We start from the raw sequence: 8,024 nt of genomic DNA on the forward strand, positions 1-8,024 counted from the left end.
CACAGCAACTAGACGCTGTATTAGTGTGTAACGTGCTGTTGGATAAGTCGGGCGCTAGATAGCAAACATACACCTTCCGCGAACAGTCATCCAATAGGGAGGGTTATTTAAAGAGCGACTTTCACTCACAACACAGACACGTTTACAAATGTACACTAGCGCATGGCCGTGCATCCATGCGAACCTTAAATAGCTGCAGCACGTACAGGACCCTTCAAAGAACGACCAATGGAATTGCTGCAGTACCAGAGCATGTGACCCTAAATGTCCACTGAGAGATCTTGCCCTGGGCATGCTCAGTGTGCAAAGCAGAACTTAGTCCTAATATCTGCAGGACCTTCCATGAGAAGGACCAATGGAAGTCGCTGCAGTACCTGAGCATGTGACCCTAGATCTCCACTGAGATATCTTGCCCTGGGCATGCTCAGTGTGTGCAAAGTAGGACTTAGCCCCAGAAGGGTCTGCTCACCGCTGCCCAGCACTGGCTTCAATGGCAGATGCTGGAAAAGCAGCAGTAACCCTATGCACAGAGTAAGACTGAGCAAGATGCTGGGACCGAAGTCTCCGCTGAGCAGACTCCACTACGGCTGGAGAAGAATGGGAGACCGCAGCAGAGATGGTTCGAGATTCCCCCTGTGCAGAGGTGGGAACTCGACACCTAACATTACCCCCCCTCCTAGGACCACCCCTCCTTGGACCTCGCTATGCTCGAAGGCAGCAATGAGCTGTGGAGCTCGAATGTGTTCAGCAGGCTCCCAGGACCTGTCCTCTGGGCCATAATCCTTTCAATCCACCAAATAGAATTTTTGCCACGTACCACCTTGCACCCCAAAATAGCGTTCACCTCGTAATCGTCCGTAGACAAACCCGATGTCCTGGCAGATGACTCGGAAAACAGGGACATGTATACGGGTTTCAAGAGGGACACATGAAAGGTGTCGGTGATACCCAGGCGTGGAGGAAGGGCAAAACGGTAGACCACAGGATTAACCTGTTCGAGTACCTTGAAGGGACCCAAGTAGCGAGGTGCAAACTTAGTGGACTCAACACGCAGCCGGATGTTACGGGCGAAGAGCCACACTAAGTCACCAGGATCAAAGGTCGGAGCGGGGCGCCGATGAGCATCGGCGGAGGACCTCATTCTCTCCTTGGAGGCCCGAATGGCATCCTGAGTGCGGTCCCAAATGTCCCGTGCCGCCACATCCCAGTCTGCCACCCTGGAGTCGGCGGAAGACACGGGCATGGGCACAGGGACACGCGGATGCTGGCCGTAATTTAGGAGGAATGGAGTCTGACCGGTGGAGTCGGCTACGGTGTTGTTAAGCGCAAACTCTGCCCATGGTAGCAAGGATGCCCAGTCATCCTTCCTGGCAGAAACAAAATGTCGCAAATATGTGACCAGGGTCTGGTTGGCCCTCTCTACCAACCCATTCGTCTCGGGATAATATGCCGAAGAGAGATTCAACTCAATACTGAGTAGACGACAAAGCTCTCTCCAGAATCGAGACGCAAACTGTGGACCCCGGTCACTAACAATTTTGTCTGGCATACCGTGTAGGCGAAAGATATGCTTGATGAACAACACAGCCAGAGCCCGTGCAGAAGGTAGCCGTGGAAGAGGCACCAAGTGCACCATTTTAGAAAAATGGTCGGTGATCACCCAGATAATGGTGCAGTTACGAGACTTGGTTAAGCCCACCACAAAATCCATCCCGACCATTTCCCAGGGCCTGTCCGCCACTGGCATGGGGTAAAGCAACCCAGCTGGCCATTGCCGAGGAGACTTGTTCTTGGCGCAGGAAACACATGTCCGAACATAGTCTGCGACGTCACGAGCCATATGCGGCCACCAGTACATCCTCGCCAAGAGCTCAGATGTCCTCTTGGTCCCAAAGTGTCCACCCACCATGGACGATTGAGCCCAAGAGAGAACCTCCGGTCGCAAATTAGATGGAACGAAAGTCTTGCCTGGGAGCACAGACTCTAGCGAAACCGGAGCCACCGTTCTCAGGCTCTCTGAAGGGACAATAAGCCGAGGCTCCTCCTCCTCCACAGATGACACAACGGAGCGAGAGAGAGCGTCGGCCCGAATGTTCTTCTCCCCAGAAAGAAAATGGAGGGTGAAATGAAACTGGGAGAAGAACAAGGATCATCTGACCTGGCGAGAATTTAACCGCTAGGCTGTCTGCAGGTACACCAAATTTTTGTGATCTGTGAAGACTTGGAAGGGAAAACGAGCTCCCTCCAAGAGATGTCTCCATTCCGAGAAAGCCAACTTCATGGCTAGCAACTCCCTGTCCCCGATGGAATAATTCCTCTCTGCTGGTGAGAAGGTCTTAGAAAAGAAGAAGCAAGGATGCTTCCGACCTTGAGCATCCTTTTGGAAGAGGACTGCTCCAGCACCAACAGATGAGGCATCGAGCGTTAGCGAAGTGTGACTTTATGGAGTTAAAGGCCCTGGAGACCTCCACAGACCACAATTTGGGATTTGCCCCCTTCTTGGTGATGGCATCCAAGGGAGCTACCAAAGTTGAGAAGTGAGGAATGAACTGGCGATAATAGTTTATGAACCCCATAAAGCGCTGCATCGCTTTAAGAGAATGGGGTTCCTGCCAGTCCATCACAGCCTGTAGTTTGGCAGGATCCATAGCCAATCCCTGGGCGGAGATGATATAGCCCATGAATGGTAAGGACTCCTGCTCGAACATACACTTCTCCAACTTGGCGTAGAGGGAGTTTGCCCGTATGAGGTCGAAGACTTTGCAAACATCTCTCTGGTGAAAGTCAATATCTAGAAAGTAGATGAGAATATCATCCAGATAGACTACGACCGAGGTGGAGAGCATATCCCAGAAGGTGTCATTCACAAAGTCTTGGAAAACGGCTGGGGCATTACAGAGCCCAAAGGGCATCACCAGATATTCATAGTGCCCATCCCTGGTGTTAAAAGCCGTCTTCCATTCGTCCCCCTCACAGATGCGAATCAGGTTGTAAGCACCCGCAGATCTAATTTAGTAAATACCCTTGCTCCCCGAAGCCTATCAAAGAGCTCAGATATCAAGGGCAAAGGATACTTAATCTTAACGGTGATGGCGTTAAGACCCCTGTAGTCTATGCATGGACGCAATTCCCCATTCTTCTTCTGCACGAAGAAGAACCCTGCCCCAGCAGGTGACACTGACTTCCTAACGAATCCTCTTGCCAGATTTTCCTGGATGTACTGTGACATTACCTCCATCTCCGGGAGAGATAACGGATAAACTCGACCCCGGGGAGGCTCAGCACCAGGCAAGAGATCAATAGGACAGTCATAGGGGCGATGGGACGGAAGGGTCCCCGCCGCCTTTTTGGAGAACACGTCTGCATAAGACCAATATTGCTTGGGGAGAGAGGATAAATCTGCGGGTACCTCTATAGTAGCAACCTGAACGCACTCCCTCTTACACCTACCCCCAAAAGATTCACCCCATCCCAGAATTCTGCCTGAGGACCACTTGATATGAGGAGAGTGGTACCGCAGCCAAGGTATTCCCAACAGGACCTCATCAATTCCCTCAGGAATGATGAGCAGAGATATAATCTCCTGATGGGATGGCGACATGGACAGAGTAAAAGGGATGGTCTGGTGTGTTATCTGTGAGGGCAGTGTCGACCCATTCACCACTCGTACAGTTACTGGTTGAGCTAGCATAACCAGGGGTATTGCGTGATGTTGGGCGAAGGCAGAAGACATAAAATTGCCCTCTGCCCCAGAATCCACGCAGAGCTCTACCGAGTGAGTGAATGAGCCTATTGTTATTGTCCCCTTAAAGGACAATTTGGAGGCAAACATCGCCGTGTCTAGTGTACCTCCACCTACTACCACTTGACGCTGACGTTTCCTCAACCGCTGGGAACATCTGGTGGCAAGATGTCCTGACTGCTGGCAAACATGACAAACCTGGAGTGCACGAGCGGTCCGGGACTTAGATCCCCCTCGTGACACTTCCATGGCCTCATGTGACTCAGGAGCCTGGACTGGAGATTCCAAAGGTTTGGCGAAGGTGGGAGCCAGCCAAAACCTCTGCCTACACTGGGCTCGCTCTAACCTCCGCTCGTGAAAAACGGAGGTTAATACGAGTGGACACAGCTATTAACTCCTCCAGTGTGGCGGGAATCTCCCTAGTGGCCAGGGGCGTCCTTCACGTGGACAGCCAGCCCCCTCCAAAATATCGGAATTAGGGCTTTATCCGACCACTCCAGCTCAGATGCTAGGGTGCGGAAGTGGATGGCAAAATGGCTGACCAAGGACAAACCCTGAGTCAATGCCAACAGTTGGAGCGCCGTATCATGGGTGACACGAGGTCCTAAAAAGACCTGTTTCAGAGTGCTCAGGAAAAACAGAGCACTCTGAACCACATGATTGCCACGCTCCCACAGCGGCGTAGCCCACTCTAACGCCCTGTCTTACAGGAGAGACACTATAAACCCCACCTTTGCCCGCTCTGTTGGGAAACGAGATGCCAGAAGCTCGAGATGTATAGAGCACTGACTCACGAAACCCCTACAGGACTTACTATCACCAGAAAATTTTTCTGGCAGCGGGAGGCGTGATAGAGTCGGTACAGTTGTGGCAGTGGACAAGGTTGCTGCAGCCACGCTAGCAGCTTGAACAGCAACTGCGGTTACATCCACAGCTGAGGTTGTGCGCTCAAGAGCCGCCAACCTACCCTCCAGCTGCTGGATGTACAGCAAGGATTGCTGTTTGTCTGTCATTACTAGCCCTGGCGCTAGTGTAATGTTAGGGCTAGCGGAACGCACCAAATAATAAGATAGGTAGAATAAGGTGCGTTCGCAGCCTGGGGTCCACCGTGCAGAGATGGAACCTGCTGCCAAGTAATGATGGACTAATTGGCGGTACAATGTGAATACCCACGGGTTAACTTCACCCTGTGTGAAGGAAGCGAACCCTGTTAAGTCACAGGGCCGCGGTACCGCACACAAGAGCACAAGCAAGGAGTCTCCGAGCTCAGTCCAAAGACTTGGGATCTGAGTCTGTGAAGACTACTTGCGGTCGACACCGCAACTGGGGTGTCAACGTAACCAAAATAATAACAAAGGAATGCACGAGAGTGTGTGCAGTGCCGCACTGGCGGACGCCACTAACCACCCAGGCTTGGGTCAGGAAAGCGCTGTGAAAGCGCATGGCACCGCACTGGCAGACACAGCAACTAGACGCTGTATTAGTGTGTAACGTGCTGTTGGATAAGTCGGGCGCTAGATAGCAAACATGCACCTTCCGTGAACAGTCATCCAATAGGGAGGGTTATTTAAAGAGCGACATTCACTCACAACACACACGTTTACAAATGTACACTAGCGCATGGCCATGCGGCCATGCGAGACTTAAATAGCTGCAGCACGTACAGGACCCTTCAAAGAAGGACCAATGGAATTGCTGCAGTACCAGAGCATGTGACCCTAGATCTCCACTGAGAGATCTTGCCCTGGGCATGCTCAGTGTACAAAACAGAACTTAGTCCTAATACCTGCAGGACCTTCCGTGAGAAGCACCAATGGAAGTCGCTGCAGTACCTGAGCATGTGACCCTAGATCTCCACTGAGAGATCTTGCCCTAAGTAGGACTTAGCCCCAGAAGCATCTGCTCTCCGCTGCCCAGCACTGGCTTCAATGGCAGAAGCTGGAAAAGCAGCAGTAACCCTATGCACAGAGTGAGACTGAGCAAGACGCTGGGATTGACGTCTGCGCTGAGCAGACTCCACTGCGGCTGGAGAAGAATGGGAGACCACAGCAGATATGGTTCGAGATTCCCCCTGTGCAGAGGCGGGAACTCGACACCTAACAGTGCGTTTATACTGTTCCGCGTTTGGTAATATTTTTACTCTGTTTTTCAATGCAGCCATTTCGTAAATTCAAAATAATTTTGTTTTCTCATTAATGTACACTGCACCCCATCTTGACTAAATAAAGAAATGTAGAAATTTTTGCAAATTTAATAAAAAGGAAAAACTGAAATATCACATGGTCATAACTATTCAGACTCTTTGCTCAGTATTGAGTAGAAGCACCCTTTTGAGCTAGTACAGCCATGAGTCTTCTTGGGAATGATGCAACACGTTTTTCACACCTGGATTTGGGGATCCTCTTCCTTTTTTCCTTGCAGATCATCTCCAGTTTCGTCAGGTTGGATGGTGAATGTTGGTGGACAGCCATTTTCAGGTCTCTCCAGAGTAACTCAATTGGGTTTAGATCAGGGCTCTGGCTGGGCAAGTCAAGAATGGTCACAGAGTTGTTCTGAAGACACTACTTTTGTTATTTTAGCTGTATGCTTAGGGTCATTGTCTTGTTGGAAGGTAAACATTCTGCCAAGTCTGAGGTCCAGAGCACTCTGGAAGAGGTTTTCATCCAGGATACCTCTATACTTGGCTGCATTCATGTTTCCTTCAATGACAACCAGTAGTCCTGTCCCTGCAGTTGAAAAATACCCCATAGAATGATACTGCCACCACCATGTTTCACTGTTGGGATTGGATTGGGCAGGTGATGAGCAGTGCTGTTATGACCTGGTGGTTAGCACAATAATGGACCTGGTGGTTAAGAGCACACGGAATGACCTGATAGTTACTGATAATAAGGACGAGCTCTGGGACGTGGAAACTCTGCTGACCGCAATCCCTAAACCTATGAAACACACTAGAAATAGCCGTGGATTGCACCTAACGCTCCCTATGCAACTCGGCACAGCCTAAGAAACTAGCTAGCCCTGAAGATAGAAAAATAAAGCCTACCTTGCCTCAGAGAAATTCCCCAAAGGAAAAGGCAGCCCCCCACATATAATGACGGTGAGTAAAGATGAAACTACAAACACAGAGATGAAATAGATTTAGCAAAGTGAGGCCCGACTTACTGAACAGACCGAGGATAGGAAAGGTTACTTTGCGGTCAGCACAAAAACCTACAAAAAGACCACGCAGAGGGCGCAAAAAGACCCTCCGCACCGACTCATGGTGCGGAGGCGCTCCCTCTGCGTCCCAGAGCTTCCAGCAAGCAAGACAACAAATTAACTAGCAAGCTGGACAGAAAAAATAGCAAACCAAAGAAATACAAGCTGGAACTTAGCTTCTGATGGGAAGACAGGTCACAAGAACGATCCAGGAGTGAACTAGACCAATACTGGAACATTGACAGGTGGCATGGAGCAAAGATCTAAGTGGAGTTAAATAGAGCAGCAGCTAACGAATTAACCTCGTCACCTGTGAAACTCAGAAACACCCACCAGAGGAAGTCCATGGACAGAACCAGCTGAAGTACCATTCATGACCACAGGAGGGAGCCCGACAACAGAATTCACAACCCAGTGCCTGGTTTTCTCCACACATACCACTTAGAATTATCACCAAAAAGGTCTATCTTCGTCTCATCAGTCCTGAGAATCTCTCATAGTCTGGGAGTCCTTCATGTGTTTTTTTTTAGCAAATCCTATGTGGGCTTTCATATGTCTTGCACTGAGGAGAGGCTTACGTCTGGCCACTCTGCCAAAAAAGCCTGATTGTTGGAGGGCTGTAGTGAGTTTTGACTTTGTGGAACATTCTCCTATCTCACTACTATATCTCTGGAGCTCAGCCACAGTGATCTTGGGGTTCTTCTTTACCTCTCTCACCAAGGCTTGTGGTTCTACCAAATGGCTACAATGAAACAAAGAGTGAAATATTTAAAGAGATCTGAATACTTTCCGTACCCACTGTATGTTTCTGTAGTTGCTTGCTACAGCTTCTAATCTCAGACTTATAAAGTTTCTCTGACTAATAAAAAAAAAGTGTTTGCTGATCATTTCCGAAATTCCTATTACAGGTAGCCAAATTATGTTACTATAGGCTATGGTCATACACTGCACATACAAAAGCAAAGGATTGGAACAATCAGAGCATTTTTACTCATTATGGAAACATATAATGAGATAATTCCATCAAAATAATCTTTTGTGTGTGCAGAACTGCTGTTTATTGCCTGTGGTGTTCATGTAT

The sequence above is a fragment of the Ranitomeya imitator genome, chromosome 5 (genome assembly GCF_032444005.1).
Source record: "Ranitomeya imitator isolate aRanImi1 chromosome 5, aRanImi1.pri, whole genome shotgun sequence".
Classification (NCBI taxonomy): domain Eukaryota; kingdom Metazoa; phylum Chordata; class Amphibia; order Anura; family Dendrobatidae; genus Ranitomeya; species Ranitomeya imitator.